General features: G+C 40.9%; 1 protein-coding gene across 1 annotated transcript in view; it reads left to right on the top strand.

Annotated features, from left to right (window-relative positions):
* Positions 1 to 21,271, top strand: part of SPON1 (spondin 1) — a 276,658-nt gene that overhangs the window by 44,209 nt on the left and 211,178 nt on the right. The window lies entirely within an intron of this gene.

The raw sequence follows: 21,271 nt of genomic DNA on the forward strand, positions 1-21,271 counted from the left end.
TTTCTCCTAGGATGAGATTTTGGAATAAAAAAGTCTGATTCTATTAGTAAAGGAGTAATAATTAGTCATTTTAGAGCTACTCTCTTAATAAGACTTGCAAATTAATCCAATTTGACCATTCTTTTTTGGGGGAAAAAAGAGGAATTAAGGGGCTTTGTAACAATTGTTTCCCCAGATTCTCTGACCCACTGATGAGTCTGTGACCGCAGTTGCCGGAAGTTCCATTCACTGTGTTGCCTGGATAGTGAGTAGGATCTTCCTGGGGTATATGTGGCTTGAATGTAGTTCTGGAAGCCGCTTGAATTTTGTTCAGGCCATATTGCTACTATTGAATACATCTGCCTCTTGAGCAACCAGGTCACCCAACTGGGGGATGTTATTAGATTTTTAAGTGCACCCCAGTGCACTTATTCTCAGGAAAGGTAGACTGTAAGAAACAATTCTGAAACATCTGGACATGTCAACAATTTAAAAAGTTATTTGTTTATATATATATTTAGGCTCCATTCAGGTCAAGTACACCCCCTAGAGGATGTGTTACTTTCTGTTTCCTACTGTGTTCATCACCATTCTACTCTTTCTTTTTTTATAAATTTATTTATTTATTTTTTGGCTGCGTTGGGTCTTCGTTGCTGCACGCAGGCTTTCTCTAGTTGCGGCAAGCGGGGGCTACTCTTCGTTGCAGTGCACGAGCTTCTCATTGCAGTGGCTTCTCTTGTTGCAGAGTACAGGCTCTAGGCGTGCAGGCTTCAGTAGTTGTGGCGCACGGGCTCAGTAGCTGTGGCTCGCAGGCTCTAGAGCGCAGGCTCAGTAGTTGTGGTGCACGGGCTTAGTTTCTCCGCGGACCATGTGGGACCTTCCCGGACCAGGGCTCGAACCCGTGTCCCCTGCATTGGCAGGCGGATTCTTAACCACTACGCCACCAGGGAAGTCCCCACCGATCTACTCTTAATGGCCAGCATTTATTGAGCACCCACTGTATGCCAGGCTGTACACTGGGTACCCTATCTACGTTAATCTTCACAAGCCGTCTCTGAGAAAAGTGTTACGAATATTTTAGAGATGAGGAAACAGATTGAGAGAGGTTATTTACTTGCTCAAGTCCACAGAGCATGACTCAAACTGGAGGGGTGTTTTCTTTCTTGAGTGTTTTGTAGAGAGGAGAAAGAAAGTTAAATCCTGTTTGTAGATGCTGTGAGTTTAAGAGAAAGGGGAGCAATAAACATAGCGATCTAGGAAGGCTGGTTCTTTTGAAGCTTTTGACTGTAAACCAATTAGAAGTGAATTCTGGGGAGAAGCTCTGTGTGTAAGATCAGGTCCTGCTGCCCCTCTCCCTGCCCAAGCTGCCTCTGGCCCACCCCCCCCCCCACCCCCGCCCCACCAAATTTGCCAGCAGCTTCTGGATCCCGGCTCCTCTTGTCCTTTCAGCTGAGTGGACTAGTGGGCCCAGGGACTTCCCTGGTGGTCCAGTGGTTAAGACTGGGTTTCCAATGCAGTTAAGACTCATGGGTTCCATCCCTGGTCAGGGAACTAAGATCCTGTATGCTGTGTGGCGGGCCAAAAAGAAAAAATAGAAAGAATAAAAGACTAGTGGGCCCAACCTCAGTGACTTACATCTGTGCTGTGGCTTCTTGACAGTCAGTGAGATGGCAGCAAGCACAGAAGGCCATGAGTGGGACGGGTCGCCATGGACCAGAGAGGGCAGCAGCAGATTCCACAGGTCCTAAGACTTCCATTTTAAACTTGATAGTCAGAAATCAGAACGCAGCTTACAACTGATCTGCACATGGAATGGAGGATTCCTTCTCTCCAGTTATCATCAATGCCTCTTAAACTCAATGGCATCCTAGATTCAAGGAACTATGGCAGGTTTAGTCTTGTGTCAGCTCTGATCAATTGGTGCAGACTCTGGAGGCTGGGAGAAGGGTCTGGTGCTGTGTCCTATTGCAGCAGGGAAGAATGATCATCTGTGTGCATGGTGGGGGTGGCTTCAGTGTGCATGGGGGGGAGCATAGAACCCTGGCAAGTGCCGGCGTTTGCACCCCATGCCTTCAGTCTTTGGGAGTAAATGGAGGAACACCCGCCACGTAAAGACTGAGTTTACAGTTTAATTGTAAACGGAGGGGCACAATGCACAGGGGACATTTCCCAGGGACCGAAATGGGAAATTTCAGTGTGTGGCTGAACCACCCTGACTCTTCCTACCCCCTCCTGTCTCTGTGTGATCGAGCTTTAGCCTGCTCACAAGGAATGTGCCCAAGCCAGATAAATTCCGTGTCAACTTTTACCCTTGCCTTCATCTGACTGAAAACTGGAAGAATACCTTTTGCTGACACAGATGGTTAATGGTCCTGAGACCCCTGGGGAGCTCCACAGCCCCCGCCCCACCAGTTCCCGTTGGCGTGGACATGCTTCTCCCCTAGTGGTCAGATTCTGTTTTTAGCTTTGGCCCCTTTAAGTCCCCCTGTATCCCTTTTGGAGGCGCAGAGTGCAGCTGTAAATACCTGTCGGTCCCGCCTGTGTGTAAGTTACCCACAGGAAACTTCATAATTCCACCTTACGGAGTTGCCGCTTTGTTTTTCAGTCTCTAAGTTCCTTCTCAGTTCAGAGGATATTGTTCAATATCTCCACCTCCCAAGACCAGGTCAGAGGACTGCCTCCTCACACACAGATTTGTTACTTTGATCTTTTAAAATAACTTTTTCAAGTATTAGTTTAATTATAAAAATTAGTACATGCTTGTTGTAAAACAAAGATACATATAGAATTATTTGAAATTTAAAATTTTCATTGTATGAATGTTACTTTTAATGGTGATATAAATTGTTTTTACTTTTCTCTTGCAGACCAGCATGCATGTTTATATGTGTGTGTTTGTACACACACACTCACTACCATATCTATAGAATAAATTTTAGAAGTAGAATTCTGGGCAGGCATCATTTTTAATATGCACAAAATCATCCACTTCACCTTTCCCCATTGAGGTGTAGCATGAAGATTATGTCTTCTTTTTCACTAGTATAAATTCTCAAAAAAAAATCTTTGGCCAGAAAAGCTTTTCTTATGTTTTAGATTAGTTCATTAAATGGCTTCCCAGAACTAGAATTAGGATATTAAAGGTTATGAACGTGCTTAAAGGTTTTGATAATTTGTAAATTGATGTTCCAAAGACTTGGTTGATTGACACTTGGAACTATGGATAAATTTAAGCTCAGGAATAAAGCCTTTGTGTTTCCACTGCCAAAGAACAAGAGAATATTGGAAATGTCTCAATGTGCATCCATGTTGGCTGGTTAGCGACAGCTCTTGCTAGGAGGGGAACAAGTAAGGCTGCCCCAGTGCAGTGTGACGTGGGTTCAGGGTTTTAGGGTTGCCTCTTGGGATGTATGCGGGCTCTGGGTCACCTTTGGCTTTCCTTGTCTCGGCTGAATTGCTCGTAGCAAGCTGGGGAAATGTCCACCCTGCCAGAACTCCAGGAGAGATCTTCGAAGTGTCAGGTCACTGCCTCTCTTTCTCATGGGTCAAGTGCAGATGGGCTGGGCAGTTGATGACTCACCCCCTGGGGTCATCCAATCTTGGGACTGATTCTTCTTTTATTCTTTTGCCAGGGAAGGGAAGGCAGAGAAGGGGAGGGGTTCTGACAGCAGCTTCAGACACTACTATTCCTGGGCACCCTACTACAATTCCTGGGCACCCTACTACCATCGATGCCGCAGGAATTTTCTTTTCTCATTGGGTATAATAGGAAATCCTGTTCTTCATGGGAACACTTACAATTTTGTAAGCACTTTTCGCACATTATCTCATTTAATACAGTTCATTTAACTGAACCACCAAGAGACTAAGTGGTTTAGGAAACTAGTAAGGAGAGTCTACAATCTGTGTACTTTCCACTTGTACTAACCTATGAGAGGGTTTAACTAGTGAAACAGTCTGCCAGACAGAGTCAATTACTATCTGCATATTCAGCAAGAAGGCACAACTATATGCATCCAGGTAGACATTTATATCAAAATAACAGCCAACTTATTTATTCATTTATTTGGAAAAGGCCCATGTAACTAAAGCATTGGTTAGTGTTTTCTCTAAATTCGATTAGCTGTCAACTGAACATACTATTCATTTACTGCTAATGGAAGCTTTAAAGCAGGTTCTCAGTGTAGGTTTTTTTTTTTCTGTTATATTTTTATACTTATATTAAAAAAGAAATAGATATCCGACCTCATTCAAAAAGAATCTAAGATAGCTCATATCTGGTTTAATCTAAAATTAATGCTTTTAAAATAGAATTTTTAATATGTTCATTTTAGTAGTGCTTTGGGGACTTAAACTGGGGAAGAAAGGAAACTTGGTGTTGACTTACACAATTGCTTTAATCTCCGCAGAAGGTAGTGTGCCATTTTTTTTCATTTCAATTCAGGCAGCACTTCTGGATCACTTAGTAGGTGCCAGGGGCTGCCTTTGGCCAGCATGCCTTGTGTGCATTGTGCAGCAGCTGACAGTAGACCAGCTGACTTTTGCTTCTGAAACGGACACAGGGGGCATTGCAGCTTAGCAAGGCAGCCTTTCCACCCCCTTTGCAGGTGCCCATGGATTACTGGTGTTGAGGGAGACTTTTGTACATTCCGGTGCTGGTGTCAGGCCCATTTTCATTGGCACATGTTACATTTTCCTATGTTCAGGCGAGAAATCTAATTTTACTCTCCAGGAGGATTAATTATAAAGGAAAATATTACAAACCACTTGTCAAGTTGAGACTGAACAAACGGCCAAGTGTAACTGGATTCAGGGCCCCAAATTAATGATATTTCTTTAAAACATTTTCATTGAGTTGTAAGCCAATGAGGTCACAAATAAAAACAGTTAGACTCATTTAAAAAAATTCTCAACCCTTTAGTTAATAGAGGGAACCAATAATGAAATAAATGACACATACTGATTTTAAAAATCAGCATCAATGTGTGGTTTTCTTTAAACTAGTATCCTTGTTTCTAGACTATTAGCTGGAGGATTTTTAAATTAGCTTACTTATCATTATTTTTGTTTCATGACCTGTGAATAAAGCTTTTCTTCTCTTTTGCCTGGCTTGAATATGTTCTGTTCCTTCTGCAAAATGCATCTCAGAGAACTTAGTAGTGCTTAAATCATGTTCATATTCATCCTGTCATTTGAACTCCATAATAGCCCTGTGATGGAGACAGAACTGGCTCCTTACCTGATTTTACAGATGAAGAATCAGGGGGTGAGCAACTTGCCTAAAGTGTCCAAGCCAGGAAGTGGCAGGGTCAGGCATGTTTCACGCAGCCATCAAATATTTACAAAATTAGACACTCAAATGGAAGACCTTCACCAAAACTCTGCCTGCTACTTAGCATATTGCAAATGTTAATTGTTGGACTAGGCAGGACTAGCTAAGTATCTGGGAAAATATATCCATTCTGATAATGAATGCATTACATCAACTAAGTGTTTTAGGCCCCTTGTATTTTTATACTTGTTACATCTTTGTAATGGATTGACCAAACTCACGAATCTCTCACTATTTGGAATGAGCAGCTCACTATTGTTGAATGCTGTGTTTGGTCTTATATTTTATTGATTGCTTGACTGATTGATTAACTTATACTGTACTTGGTTTTTAAGAAGGCTTTGCCAGAGCTACTGAACAAATCTTTAACTCACTTTTCTTTTGGAAAAAACCCTGGGGCAAGGTACCGTTTAGAGTAGTTGAGTCTTGTTGCTAATTTGTGGATAGAAAGAGGTAAGATATGTTACAATGCATGGTTTTATTCAGTCTACAAATAGGCAGAGGGCCTTTGTTCAAACTTGAACCACCTTTCAGACAACTGACTCTACATCTCAGCTCTGCAGGAAACGCTTACTAGGTCCCAAATGGAAAAGAGATCTGCTTTGCCAAAGTCATTAAGGCTAAGATCTTAAACCACGCAGGTAGTCACTGGGAATAGAGAGGAGAAGACAGATTTAAACGACATTTTAGAGGTGGAAGTTTGCTGTGGGGTTTAAAGATGATATGGAAATTTCTAGTTTAATGATACCAGTAATTGAGATAGAGAACAAAGGAAGGGCAGGGACTGGGGGGAAGGGGAGGAACTGAGTTTGAGATATTGACTCCTACTCCTGAGGAGCTTATAACTTGGCACGGGAGTGTGGGGTTGACAGGGGAAGGAGTCAGATAAGTAAACCAGTGATTAAACTGCAGTGTGATAGAAGCAGCAATGAAGAGCTGCAGGGCATGCTGGGAGATCATTTCCTGGAGGTGGGGGAATTAGAAGGCCTCCTCATGGACATGACACTTGGGCTAAGTTGTAAAAGAATTACATAATTAGGGAGTGTAGTGCAGGGCATACAAAGCAGGGGGACAGTATATTCAAAGGCCCAAAATAAAAGCATGGCCAGTGGATCAGGCAAGGTCAGTGGGCTGGAGGGTTTTGGACGGTGAAAGACAGGACAGCAGGAGCAGCCTTAACGAGAAGAGGCTGGGAATAGCAGCCGGCATTTATTAAGCCTTTACTGTTAAGCCAGGCACCGAGGAATAGTTCAGAATATGTTCAGAAGGTGGGCCTGCCAGCATGTGGTAACTGATTGGACTTAGGGTGGAGGAGAGAGTCCAAGGAGACTCGCAGGTTTCTGCCTTGACCTAAAGGGGGCGTTTGAAGGGGGAGCCCATTTATGGGGTAGGCGGAGGATGAGCTCCAGTTGGGATATGTTAAATTTGAGGTCCTTTTAGTCATCCAGGTCACTGAGAGGAAGTATGATATTGTATTTGAGCATATGGACCCTGAATCCATACTGCCCTGGTTTGAATCCTAGCTTGGCACTTAAGAGATTTATGACTGTGGGCAAGTTACAGAATCCTTCTATGCCTCAGTTTTCTCATTAATAATCTGGGAATAATAATAGCCCTTTAGCATTTACTTTATAGAGTTGTAATGATGTTAAAATATATATAATTTAGAATAGTTCTTAGCTCAGAGCAGGTACTTAATGAATAGTCATTGTTACTACTAATCATAATATGTAGTTCAGAGGCTCAAGAGAGGGGCCTGGGGTTAGCACCACCAGCGTGGAGTATTAGGCTAAGGTAACCATTATATATCTCTCTGCTAGAGGTATAAGAAACAGAAAATCCAGTCAAGGCTTTTCTCCTAGGTTCTTTCATTATTTACCAAGGAGCTTGGAGATAAATGGCTTCAGCATTCTTTCAGAAGTTCTGTGATGTCAGGTCCCTATGAGTCACTTGGCCTTTCTCTCCTGGTCTGTAAGGTGGCTGCTCTACTCAAAGCATTTAATCCTCGCCTCCCATGTTCTAAATAGGAGGGAATGAGGTTTGTGGGGGAAAAACTGCTCTCCCTATAGGCCTCTATCATCCTTCAGTGGTAGAGGAAAATCCCAGAAACCCCCAGGCAGATTCCCCTTATGTCTCATTGGTCAGAACCAGGTCACATGGCCACCTGTAGCTCAAGGACCAGGAACAGGGGAGCTGTGATTGACTTAGACTGTTCATGATTCATCCTTTGGGGCTGGACACTTTAAGCCTTGAACAAAATGGGGGTCCTTTTAGCGAGGAATAAGAAGGGAATGGCTGGTGGGCCTGCAGCTAAAAAAGTCTGCCCCACTAGGGAAGGAGATCTTTTAGAACAGGAAGAGAAAAAGGCAGAGCCCAGGACTCCAGGGATTCGTGGCACTCATACAGGAAAGAGATTTCAAGTGCTAAAGACATAGGAGGAGAGGAGAGCCAGAGAGGAGTCCGGAGAGAAGCCCAGGAAGAATTTCTGGGAGGGCCTGTCTACAGGGATTCATGTAGCAGAGCCTGGAGCAGGATGAGGCTGTAAAGAGCTGTCTGATTTGGCAGTGGGGAGGCCGTGGAGGCCAGTGCCAGAGCAGATTCAGTGGCGCCAAGGATTGAGAAGAGAATGACAATCTCTCCCATATGCAGTTGGTGGGAGTGCAAATTAATTCAACATTTCCATCAGTTTGGCAACATGTAACAAAATGTAAAATGCTCATACCCTTTAACTCTGAAATTCTACTTTTCGGAATTAATCCAACAGGCAGAATTAGACTAGAGCAGGCTGATGTAGGTATAAGAGTGTTGACTACAGCCTTGTTTATTATAGGAAAAAAAGGGGGGGGGGTAATTGATCTAAATGTCCATCATACAGGAGTAATTAAAACAAATGATGGTACATCTTGGCAATGGAATACTAGGCACAGTGGCTAAGAGCTGAAGTTCTGGAATCTGACAGTCGGGGTCTGAATTCTGCCATTCACCAGCTGTGTGACCTCAGGTCTCTGGGAAACTTTCTGGGACTCTCAGTTTCCCTGGCTGTAAAATGGGATAATTCTATTACTAACTCATAAAGCTATGGTAAGAATTATGGAACTTGATACAAATGAAACATGTAGAATATGTCTGGCACATATTATTATGCAGGCACTTAAAATATGCAATAGATCTATCTGTATGGAAATAGAAAGCTGTTTATGAGATACTAAGAGAAAAAATGAAGTTACAGAATAGCAAGATAATATGACACAACAGTTAAACAGTGCTTTTTTCCTGGGAGGTGGAATCATGGGCACAGTTCACTTTCTCCTTTGCACTTTCCTGTGTTTCTTTAAAGCAAAGGTATTATAGGGGAACAAAATTCACCACCTCAAAATGTCTTTTTGGTATGCGGATTATTTCGAGATGAAAATAATCAAGTCCCAAAAGACTCAGGAAGAAAGCTTGACCTTCCCACTAATCACCTAAAAGAATTTACACAGGGGGCCTGTCCTGGAATAGAGCTATCACCAGAGATATCTGCAAAGAATACGTGCTAGGGGTGATGGGGGGAACTCTAGGAAGGGCTTAAAGATCAGAGTCCACTCTGCGTCCCATTGTTTCTTCATGGCCCATTTATTTGCCAAACATTTGCTTTTCCATCTCTTTCGCCTTCCTCCCCTTTGAAGTCCCAAACCACTACCCCCACCATCCTCTTTTATCTTTAGCTGAAGGTGGTATTTAAGTTGAAGGCTTTGGCCATTTTGGTGAGTCACTCAGTTCTACATGTTATTATACTTTGTTTGATTTTCTCCTGTTAATCTGTCTCATGTTAGTTTAAATTCTTAGACCAGCCAGAAGGACCTAGAAGAGTGGAAGAAAATTTCTTCTTCCCCAGCAGTATTTAATGTCTGGCTGACTGTAAGCCACATGAGGGCAGGTACCATTTTTGGTTTTTTTCACCACTAGGTATCATTGAATCTGGCACATTGCAAGCAGGTGATAAATATTTTTTAAATGAATGGATGAAAGACAGGAAGTTGTGTTTAGGAAGATGCACAGACCAAGATTTTAAAGATGTCGCAGTTCTGTACCGACAAGGCCCAGGGTAGACCTCAGGGAGGAGTGGCAAAAAAGGAGCAGAGCTCAGGCCTGAGGGCTGTCTATCAGTCGTCAGCGTGGATGCTGCAGTTTCCCAGGACATGGACAGCAAGAGAGGAAAACAGGCCCAAGAACACTGGAGTCCAATCCCTGGCTCTTTCTGTTCAGCACTTCCCAAACAGGCTGAATCTGAGAGCAGGGGATTTAGAACTGCAGGGGATTTCGGTGTCATCGAGTCATTTTTTCATGAGAAAACAAAGACCCAGAAAAGTTAAGTGAGTTCCCCAAGCTCTCCTGGGATGTGTGTCTCCCAATTCCTGCTCTGGTGCCGTCTCCTTCCTCCAGGGACCCGACTGTGTGGATATTTCAGGTATAAATGAAATTGTTGAGAGAGGACATTCATTGGATTCCTAAGAAACCCATTTCTCTTATGTAGTGTGACTTTCTTTTCTAAAGCTCACTGATCACCCATGCCCTTAATTTGTAAAGAACAAAAATGACTAGGAGCATAATTAACTCACCCACATCTTCCATTGTCCTTACATCTTTTGTGTAAGCATTGATCGGTGTTTCTATTGTTGAAAGCGGGATTGTTCTCTTGGCAACACACATCCAGAAAGAGAGCCCAGTGGGGGGCTCAGAAGGTGACACTGTTGAGGTTTGACGTTATGGTTCCGAAGAATAAGAGAAAAAGGCAAAAAAGCACTAATTGACCAGACAGTGATTTTGAATTGGTCACCAATCTAAACTATAGAATGCTTTGGGACAAAAGACATTTGGTTTTTTTCAAGTACGTTTAGGAATTCAGAATATCAGGCAACTGAGTTCTCAAGTACAGGGCCCTAGGGGATCCAATTTAATGAATATTTATGAACAACTTGTTGTTGAGATATTACAATTAGCACAGGTACATGGAGGTTTCAAATGTGTTCTTGGAAAATAGCCTTTTCTCACTTTTATATCTTAATCATTACTTACCCATACATTGTTGTTTACTCTGGGATTGTTTTTGCTGGAAAGAAAGGATGTGCTTAGTAAAGGAAGATGATGTGGCAGAGGAGATCTGGGATCAGATACAGCTAGGAGAATATTGGTTCTGTCCATAGGAATGCTGTGTGTTCCTCAGGAAATCACTTAACTCTGCTGAATCTCAGTTTCCTTCCCTGTAACACAGGGTCATAATACCTATTTCACAGGGTTGTTCTGCAGATGCAACAAAACCAGGTTCAAAGGGCCTGTCACATAGCTCAATACATTCTAGCTTTCTTCCCCCAAAGGTAAACTTCTGTTTCCTGACCATCTAAAAAATCAAATTATAAATTACTGAAATCCTTCAATAGGTGAAGAGAAAGAGGTGTATTTGGTTCTTGACCACATTTTGCATATGCACTTGACTTTATCCATAGAATGGCTTGAGTTGATTCTTTTCCCTGTACTGCAGCACCCTGAGAAAGCAAAGTGTTGATTCATCTGGACAGCCAGCTGCCACGGAAGTCTTAAACAAATCTAAATCTCTTCCTTGCTCTTTTCCTTCTTAATTCTTTAAAATCTGTGGTGGGATCATGTAGAATGGAGACAACCAAAGGGAACCATCAAAGGCTCTCCAGTGGAGTGTGTTTAAGAGACTGGAGCATGGTGGAAGAGACTAAGAGTGCCAGGGTATGATGTCCAAGAAGTTGGCAGGGGCCCCATCATATGTGAGTCTATGCATGTTTCTCTCAAATATGATGTTCTAGTCAAAGCCTTGGAAATATAACCAATGTTTCCAATTGTGTCCTGTGACGAGGAGAACAAATTCTTATTGAACTTACGCAAATGACTATATTTCCATGAAAATAAGAATAGGCATTAAGAGTTTCCAAATTCCAGAAGGATCAGGTAGGGAGAAAAAGATAAGTGTTTCATCTTTGTTTACGAAGGTATACTTTATCAAACTGCCTCAAGTCGTACATAGGTTGAGAGAAAAAGTTTCCTTAAATCTGGGAAAGTAAAACATAAAAAAACTTGCAATGATTAAAACAAGAAATTATGAAAATTATAACCAGCCTCATCAGTCCCGTGAAATTAATTTTTGACCTTGTCAGCAGTTTTAAGAAGCCATCAGTTTCTTCATTAGAATTCAGTAATTCTTACCCAGTTCAGTGGTATGATCTGAAAGTTTATCAGAAGCCTATAGAGTTAGTGTCAGAGTCCCTTCCATGAATCTCTCTGAAGATGAAACATACTTGTAAAAGCATCAGAATAAAACAATAACTGTCTATAAATGACAAAAGACTTTAAAATGCCCATTACTGAAGATCTGAGAGTTCATTAAATGGAACTAACAAGGAAATTTGGTTATTTCTGTGACACAAAACAATTTAAGATAATAACAGGAATTATGACTGATAATATTACACCAGGGCATAGCAGATTTTGAGAAATTTCACATAGTTTCTGAAACACTTCTAAAATATACCTGTATAGACACAGCATAAAGAAGGCTTAGTTTTATTTCTTCTTAGGCAATGCTTCCTATGTAATTTGACATATCAAATAATCCTAATTAATTTAACAACTCCCTTTTTATAAGGAGAGAGAACAAATCTTTGAGAAATTTCAGAGGCCCTCTAAAACATCTCATACCTCGAAGTTAGTTCTAAGTCAAAGACTTCATATGGAATTAGATTTTGGGAAGTTTATCAAAAATATCAAATGTTTAAAAAAACATTTGGCCAAATAGGATCATAGGTCACTGTGAAACAATTCTAAGTTATCCATTTAACCAGAATAACAATTAAAGACTTTATGAGCAAATGTAAAAGTTTATATAGTTGTAAAAAGCCTTAGCTACAGAATATAGAATCTTTTTTATTCCATACAGATTATATTGAAGGTAAACAAAACTTTTGTGTACAATTTCTCATTAAGACCAGACTAATAATCTTACAAGATTTTGTCCTATTAACAGAGAGAAAAAACAGTTTAATTGTGCACCAGCTTACTTTTAATATTAAAACTCAATTACTTAATTAAATTAATTCCAATTTTAGCCAGTCCTAACCACACATAAAAGTCCTTTCTAAAGATTGGGTTTTTGCCCCCCCCCACAAACATTCTACAACTTTCTATATGCATTTTAGTTTGTCCCTTGTTTTATTTCCCATTTAGAAATATCCAGCTTTAGGACAAAATTACTTTCTTTTCCCTTAAGAAAAACGCATTCTCTTCTTTATACCTTTTTAAAAAATTCCTTGCATATGAAGATGTTTTCCTTATTAATTTTAGTAGTTTTAATTACATATATTAATTAGAATGTCTAGAATCATGTACTTTCTCATAGAAAATTTCTCCACATGGCACCAAACATATTTACTACTGGTCTTAAATATCTTTAGTTTCTCTGTAAAAGGAAGCCTATGTTCAATAATTAATGTTTCAGCAACTTATTTTATTTGAGAATGATCTAGATATTCAATAAATTTCCATAATTTAACTTAATTTAGCAAAATTCTAAAGTTTCAGGTTACCAAAAAGATTTGGGGAAACTATTTTTAAGTAGACGTATCATAAAACATAGTTATTCTTAAAGAGTTCACCTAAAAACTCTTATCTCATTTACATTTAATCTACTTATAAAAATATCATCATACCAAGTTATATTTCTTGCTGACAAATTTTTTTTTTTTTTTGGTACGTGGACCTCTCACTGTTGTGGCCTCTCCTGTTGCGGGGCACAGGCTCCGGATGCACAGGCTCAGCAGCCATGGCTCACGGGCCAAGCCGCTCTGTGGCATGTGGGATCCTCCTGGACCGGGGCACGAACCCGTGTCCCCTGTATTGGCAGGTGGACCCTCAGCCACTGCACCACCAGGGAAGCCCCTCTTGCTGACAAATTTTATAACTTGTTCGACTTTTAGGTTAACTTGTTTGACTTTTAGGTTTACTATTAAAAAGTACCATAAATGTATTATACTTAATGTAGATAATTTTAAAAGACATGTCTGTGTTAATCAAACCAACAAACTTAGACTAGTTTTAATACCAAATATTAATTTAATAGTGAATATTTCTCAGATCACATGAACCTGAAGTTCATTTGTATTTGTTTTTATTATATTTCTGTTAATTTATATAGGACTTAATTTCCTTTAAGCCAATTAAACAGAGCTCTTTTGCAAATTAATTTTGGCACTACCATCCAGAGCTAGAAACATACCATAAGGTATGTACATAGATGTACATACATCCAGATAGACACAGACAGAGTTTTCATTTTAAAACTTTAATCATGAAATCAGGTACAATACAAAACTTACTAGTTTATTTTTTCTAATTTATTTTATTGAAGTATAGTTGATTTATGATGTGTTAATTTCTGCTGTACAGCAAATGATTCAGTTATACATATATATATTCTTTTCCATTATTGTTTATCACAGGATATTGAATATAGTTTCCTGTGCTATAGAGTAGGACCTTGTTATTTATTCATATATACAATAGTTTGCATCTACTAATCCCAAACTCCCAGTCCATCCCTCCCCCACCCCCCCCTTCCCATGAGCAACCACAAATCTGTTCTCGAAGTCTGTGAGTCTGTTTCTGTTTCATAGATAAGTTCATTTGTGTCATATTTTAGATTCCACATATAAGTGATATCATATATTTGTCTTTCTCTGTCTGGCTTACTTCACTTAGTATGATAATCTCTATGTCCATCCAGGTTGCTGCAAATGGTGTTATTTTGTTCTTTTTTATGGCTGAGTAATATTCCATTTTATATATGTACCACATCTTCTTTATCCATTCCTCTGTTGATGGACATTTAGGTTGTTTCCATGTCTTGGCTATTGTGAAGAGTGCTGCTATGAACATAGGGGTATATGTATCTTTTTGAATTACAGTTTTGTCTAGATATATGCCCAGGAATGGGACTGCTGGATCATATGGTAACTGTATTTTTAGTTTCTGAGGAACCTCCATACTGTCCTCTATAGTGGCTGCACCAATTTACATTCCTACCAACAGTGTAAGAGGGTTCCCTTTTCTCCACACCATCTCCAGCATTTGTTATTTGTAGATTTTTTGATGTTGGCCATTCTGACCAGTGGGAGGTGATACCTCGTTGTAGTTTTGATTTGCATTTCTCTAATAATTAGCGGTGTTGAGCATCTTTTCATGTGCCTATTGGCCATCTGTATCTCTTCGCTGGAGAAATGTCTATTTAGGTCTTCTGCCCATTTTCCTATTGGGTTGCAAAACACTCTAGTTTATAAATAACAGTTGGGATAATAAATTGTTTACTCAGGTCTCTAAAGTATTTTATAATTTTGGAGAGGACTTTTAAGATTTGTATTTGCCCTCGATAAGCAATTTTTAGGAGGCTGATTGGGCAAGAGAGTCTTTTTAGCAGTTGGAGTTTTAAAAAGCCTCTTTTTTTTTTTTCTAATCAGTCTTAGGAATTGGAGATGGTCTAAGTAAGAGTTCCTTAAGACCACGTGGAATACTTATAGCTCAAAGGCACAGGGAGAGAAATGCAGGCTCCTCCTGGAAGGACTTTTGTTCCCTTAAGTTCAGAATTTTGAAAAAAAAAAAAAAAAATTTGTGTTTTTTTCAAAATGGCCATAATAATCATAGACATTTTCAACAGACCTTTAGAGTTATTGTTGCCTTCTGCAGGTGATCAATCTTGGTGTTATAAAAAAGAAGTTCATAGATAGCAAGGAGAAGAGCATTGTGGTGGACGTTCAGAGGAACTGGGGGGCAGGAGGGAGAGGCTGTCAGGAGCCTCAGAGGTTTTTCCAGTTCAGAATCCTCTGAGATAATCGGGAGTGAGTTTCTCTGAGGAAAGCAATGGTGGATTCTTTATTACATTTTTGAGGCCTCAAAATAGCAGTTGAAATATGCTTTCATTCTTGTCTTATAGTCTTTTTCTAAATGACTGTGCAGATAAACTAATCTAAGAATTTCAGAGGAGCCCCAGGTCAACCAGTTTAACTGTAAATCATCCTGGATAATCATAATACAGCAAGACAAATACTTGTGGGACTAGGGCCCATGGTTCTTATACATCAAACCAGCAGAAGTTCCAGCAGGAGGCTGCTCTGTAGCCTTGCCCTTAGAGAGTGAACTTCCCATATTCCAAGAGTAATTATTCAGCAGAAAAAAAGAAAAAAAAAAGGAAAATGAAATCCCAAGACCAGAAGCCAGCAACCCAAAGAAAATGGGAAGCAAAATCCTAATGCCACTCAAACAACATAAACAAAACAGGAAGCAAAATGCCAAAGGCCACATAAACAAAAATGGGAAGTGAAATTCCAAGGGTCACTTAAACAAAATGCACAAAACAGGAAGTAAAATCCCAAAGGACAGTAGCCAGCAACAAAGGACACCCAGATAAACCAGAACCTCTACCAAGGCAGGAGGTTCCAGGGCAGGAAGACTTCCTTCTGTGTACCAAACCACTGAGGAGATGACAAAGCTCAGTAGACTCTTGTAGGTACCTTACTCAGATCCAAGTTGATGCCATTCTGGGGGGCAGGCCCTTCTGTATGCTTACTTCTGGCACCATGAAATGTCAACCAAAAAAAAAAAAAAAAAATACAGGAGGCTGAAAATAAGAGTTTGAGGGTTTTTTTTTTTTAACATCTTTATTGGGGTATAATTGCTTTACAATGGTGTGTTAGTTTCTGCCCCACAACAAAGTGAATCAGTTATACATATACATATGTTCCCATATCTCTTCCCTCTTGCGTCACCCTCCCTGTCCCACCCCTCCAGGCGTTCACAGAGCACCGAGCCGATATCCCTGTGCCATGCGGCTGCTTCCCACTAGCTATCTACCTTACATTTGTTAGTGTGTATATGTCCATGACTCTCTCTCGCCCTGTCACAGCTCACCCTTCCCCCTCCCCGTATCCTCAAGTCCGTTCTCCAGTAGGTCTGTGTCTTTATTCCTGTCTTACCCCTAAGTTCTTCATTACATTTTTTTTCTTCTTAAATTCCATATATATGTGTTAGCATACGGTATTTGTCTTTTTCTTTCTGACTTACTTCACTCTGTATGACAGACTCTAGGTCTATCCACCTCATTACAAATAGCTCAATTTCGTTTCTTTTTATGGCTGAGTAATATTCCATTGTATATATGTGCCACATCTTCTTTATCCATTCATCCGATGATGGGCACTTAGGTTGTTTCCATGTCCTGGCTATTGTAAATAGAGCTGCAATGAACATTTTGGTACATGACTCTTTTTGAATTATGGTTTTCTCAGGGTATATGCCCAGTAGTGGGATTGCTGGGTCATATGGTAGTTCTATTTGTAGTTTTTTAAGGAACCTCCATACTGTTCTCCATAGTGGCTGAACCAATTCACATTCCCACCAGCAGTGCAAGAGTGTTCCCTTTTCTCCACAGCCTCTCCAGCATTTATTGTTTCTAGATTTTTTGATGATGGCCATTCTGACTGGTGTGAGATGATATCTCATTGTAGTTTTGATTTGCATTTCTCTAATGATTAATGATGTTGAGCATTCTTTCATGTGTTTGTTGGTAGTCTGTATATCTTCTTTGGAGAAATGTCTATCTAGGTCTTCTGCCCATTTTTGGATTGGGTTGTTTGTTTTTTTGTTATTGAGCTGCATGAGCTGCTTGTAAATTTTGGAGATTAATCCTTTGTCAGTTGCTTCCTTTGCAAATATTTTCTCCCATTCTGAGGGTTGTCTTTTGGTCTTGTTTATGGTTTCCTTTGCTGTGCAAAAGCTTTGAAGTTTCATTAGGTCCCATTTGTTTATATTTGTTTTTATTTCCATTACTCTAGGAGGTGGGTCAGAAAGGATCTTGCTGTGATTTATGTCATAGAGTGTTCTGCCTATGTTTTCCTCTAAGAGTTTGATAGTTTCTGGCCTTACATTTAGGTCTTGAATCCATTTTGAGCTTATTTTTGTGTATGGTGTTAGGGAGTGATTTAATCTCATACTTTTACATGTATCTGTCCAGTTTTCCCAGCACCACTTATTGAAGAGGCTGTCCTTTCTCCACTGTACATCCCTGCCACCTTTATCAAAGATAAGGTGTCCATGTGCGTGGGTTTATCTCTGGGCTTTCTATCCTGTTCCATTGATCTATCTTTCTGTTTTTGTGCCAGTACCATACTGTCTTGATTACTGTAGCTTTGTAGTATAGTCTGAAGTCAGGGAGCCTGATTCCTCCAGCTCCTTTTTTTGTTCTCAAGATTGCTTTGGCTATTCGGGGTCTTTTGTGTTTCCATACAAATTGCGAAATTTTTTGTTGTAGTTCTGTGAAAAATGCCAGTGGTAGTTTGATAGGGATTGCATTGAATCTATAGATTGCTTTGGGTAGTAGAGTCATTTTCACAGTGTTGATTCTTCCAATCCAAGAACATGGTATATTTCTCCATCTATTTGTATCATCTTTAATTCCTTTCATCAGTGTCTTATAATTTTCTGCATACAGGTCTTTTGTCTCCTTAGGTAGGTTTATTCCTAGATATTTTATTCTTTTTGTTGCAGTGGTAAATGGGAGTAGAGTTTGAGGTTTTAAGAATTGCAGTTGGGGAGACAGATTTGGGTAACCCTTAAAGAGTGTTCCAAAAAAGAGAAAGAGTCAGGGACTTATAAAGACAAAAAGCCACAGGGTTGTTAAAAGTTGCCTGATGAGAATTGTGATCAACTCTGGCATGGGACAGAAAATATTTGTCTTTAAGGAATCAAGAGTTTTAGGATAGCGGTCTGATAAGTAGATAGGCTGTCACAGTTGTTTTAGGGTAAGGGTCTGATAAGTATCTTGAGTTTCTGACGGGTGTTCTGGATGACTTCCTCAGGACATCCAGATGACCTGAAGGTCATATTCCATCCAGGCTGAGATGTGTGTAAGTCATACTTGTTTCATGGTCTCCCAGCTCCATTTAAGGGGTTTCTCTTAGAAATACCGACTCCTTGTTGGTTTTCCTTTTGCAGTACAGAGAGCAGCACATCTGGTTCAGGCTCTGAGATTTCAGGAGGGTTTCCCAGAAGAAGTGACGAATAGAGAGAGACCAAACGTAGAAGCTAGTCTAGCAACAAGAAGAGGAAACAGTGTCTGGGAAGGCTAGGAGCCCTCAGAGAATCACTGTGAGGGTTGAGGAGGTAACATACACGAACACAGTCTGTGGCCAGGACTCAGTTCAGGGTTCCTTTGCTTGTTTCTGTCTCTTCCTTTGTTCTTCCCAGCCCCGCTCCCTTCCCAGTAATGCTTTTTATCCTGCAATACACGGTGTTGACAGGACAACGGCTGATTCTTCGGCTTCTAATAATTATCTGGAAGAGCTCCTTCCGTCATCCATCAGCTGGTGAATGGCTCACATTTCCTGCTTCTTAGCAAGGCACGAGCCAGCCTCTCTCTCCCTCCTTCCCGGTGTTGCCTCATTACAGCAGAGGGGGATGCCTCGTACGCTTTTCTTCATGATTTGATCAGTGTATTCCCCCCAACCCTCCACCTTCAAGAGCCCAAAGACAAAATGCATTCCCCTCAGATATTTGGTTTGTTTTGCGAAAGCTCAGTACTCCCCTGGCTGGGAACCACATTGAATGTCCTTGATAAATAGCCACTGAGTTACCTTAAATCCACTTCTTTAAGACAGATTCTTAGTGTTAAAATAGAGTTAGATCGAAGTTTGGCATTTCTTCAGGGTGTGGAGAAGGTCACAGACATGAACCATGTTTAATAAGATTTAAGTCCATGTGTCATGTCCGCCATTTTCTTGCTAAAAGGAGAGGTAAATTTGACACGCTTCTATATCCTGGAGAATGAAGACATTCAAGAATCTCTTTAAGCCTATTCTGAAATAACCCTCAGCAGAAACTTACCTCATGCTCAAGGTGAGGGGTAGGTGAGAGGGGAGCACAGCTTGGACCCTGTGCTAATGTCTGCTGACTTAAGCAGGGTACAACTAATCATCAGGGTAGGAAGGAGACTGGGACACGGAGGAGAAAACTCAGTCCTCTGCCAGAAATGTCATTGTCCTATGCTAGGGTGGGGGACAGATTCTCTTCTTCTATTTAAAACCTTCTAAATGCAATGTAAAAAAAAAAAAAAGGATTATATTCTTATTTTCCTGCTTGTAAGATAGCCCCATCCTTTTCTTCCTTTCTCCTTCCCCACTTTACCTCATTTGGGGCCACTTTGACATATGGGTGAGACCAGAAACAAAGGTTGCCGTCTCATCCAGCCAGCCATCTGTCCACATTTCCAGTGAATTGTACCTGCCAAGAACTCCACTCTGCGGGCTCTCTGGAAAGGCAGGCTGATAAGCTTGTGCCTCTGGTAAAGGCCCCAGCTTCGGATGATCTGGGCAGGGTGGGGAGGCTGAATCCATGGGAAGCTTCGTCCCTTGTGGAGACTGGTCTGGATCCCTCTCTGCCTGGAGGTGCTGACATTGTAAGAATGAAGGAATGAGGTGGGTGGGGTGAGGGTGGAGGATCAACTCAGATGTTGAAGGAGCCAGAGCTGCAAATAAAATCTGGCTGGGATCAGTTTTTTTCTGCATATGATGTTTCTAGAATCGTCTTTCCAAAAATCTAAGCCTTCTCTGGGCACTCAGGGTCTTCCTGGAGGCTTGTGGTATAGTGGAAAGGCCACTGGTTTGGAACCATACTGCCTGGTGTGAGCTCACTGTGAATCTGGCGAATCTGATTAAGGGACACCATTTCTCTGAGCCTTGGTTTCCTCTGTGAGATGGAAAACAGACCCCTCTCAGGACTGTTTCGGACTTGCAGTGAGCCGACACGGTTAATACATGTAAACCCCAGCACAGTGACTGGGACGTGGAGGGGCCTCAGCAAACAGGTTTTACTCCTAACTTTGTCCTTTGCTAAATGAAGTCGAACCATTGAAAGCCCCATTAGTGTACAAGAGACATTCTGTGCATCCTGGAAGATGTCAGCATGATATAAAAAGGCTTCCTCAACAACCTCAGGCCAAGCAGCCTAGAGAGCTGTACATTCTGCTGAGCTGACCATAAATCTGAATGAAATAATTATGTAAAGTATCCAAGAGCAATTCAGTGAGAAGATACCTCATTTGCCTTGATGGGCTTTTCAATTACTCATTTTTAGTACTGCATTATACCATTCTCTGGCAATAATTATTAAACGTTTCAGCTGTATTGCGATATAAAACTTCAAAGGCTGATTTATTTTCTAGGCATTAGACAACCTAGCATAATGTTCCCCAAAGGTATGGTGCTATTGATTTAAACCTGTTTATCAGAGTGATTTTCTAGCATCGAGTTGAAACTGACGCCATCTCCCCAAGTGGAAGATGAGGAAAATGAGTTAGGTCCAGCGGTTACAAGCACTAGCTTTGGGGGCATGGGGGACGTGAGCCCAAGCTCCTGCTTCCTAGTCCCAGGTTCTGAATTTGTAAAATGGGATAATTCATACTTTACAAGATTATGGGGATGATTGTGTGATATAATGGATAAGAAGTGTTAGCAAGAACATACAGTATGGACTCAGTAAATAATAGGTAGTATTGCCATGACTGTGCATTCTGGGATGGGTTTTACATTCGGCAGGTGACAATATCCTCAGTTATTCGCACACATGCATCACTCACCTACTAGGCTCTGGACACGGAGGGTGCTGTCAGGGTTCATTTTCTGATTGTCACTTTAAGAACTCAAAAGAAGTCACAGTTATGGAGCACCTAACTGTTCCAGGCACCCTGCGAGGCAGAGCCTCTCCCTTCATCAGCGTGATTCAGGCATTTCAGACAAGGACACTGAGGCACAGAAAGGCTAGTTACTTTCTTCAGGGTCATTCAGTGACTAAGACAGAAATCGGATCCAGGTCTGCCCAGCTCCAGAGCCCACACATCATACTCCCCCACTAGGC

The sequence above is a fragment of the Delphinus delphis genome, chromosome 8, assembly GCF_949987515.2.
Source record: "Delphinus delphis chromosome 8, mDelDel1.2, whole genome shotgun sequence".
NCBI classification, from domain to species: Eukaryota; Metazoa; Chordata; class Mammalia; order Artiodactyla; family Delphinidae; genus Delphinus; species Delphinus delphis.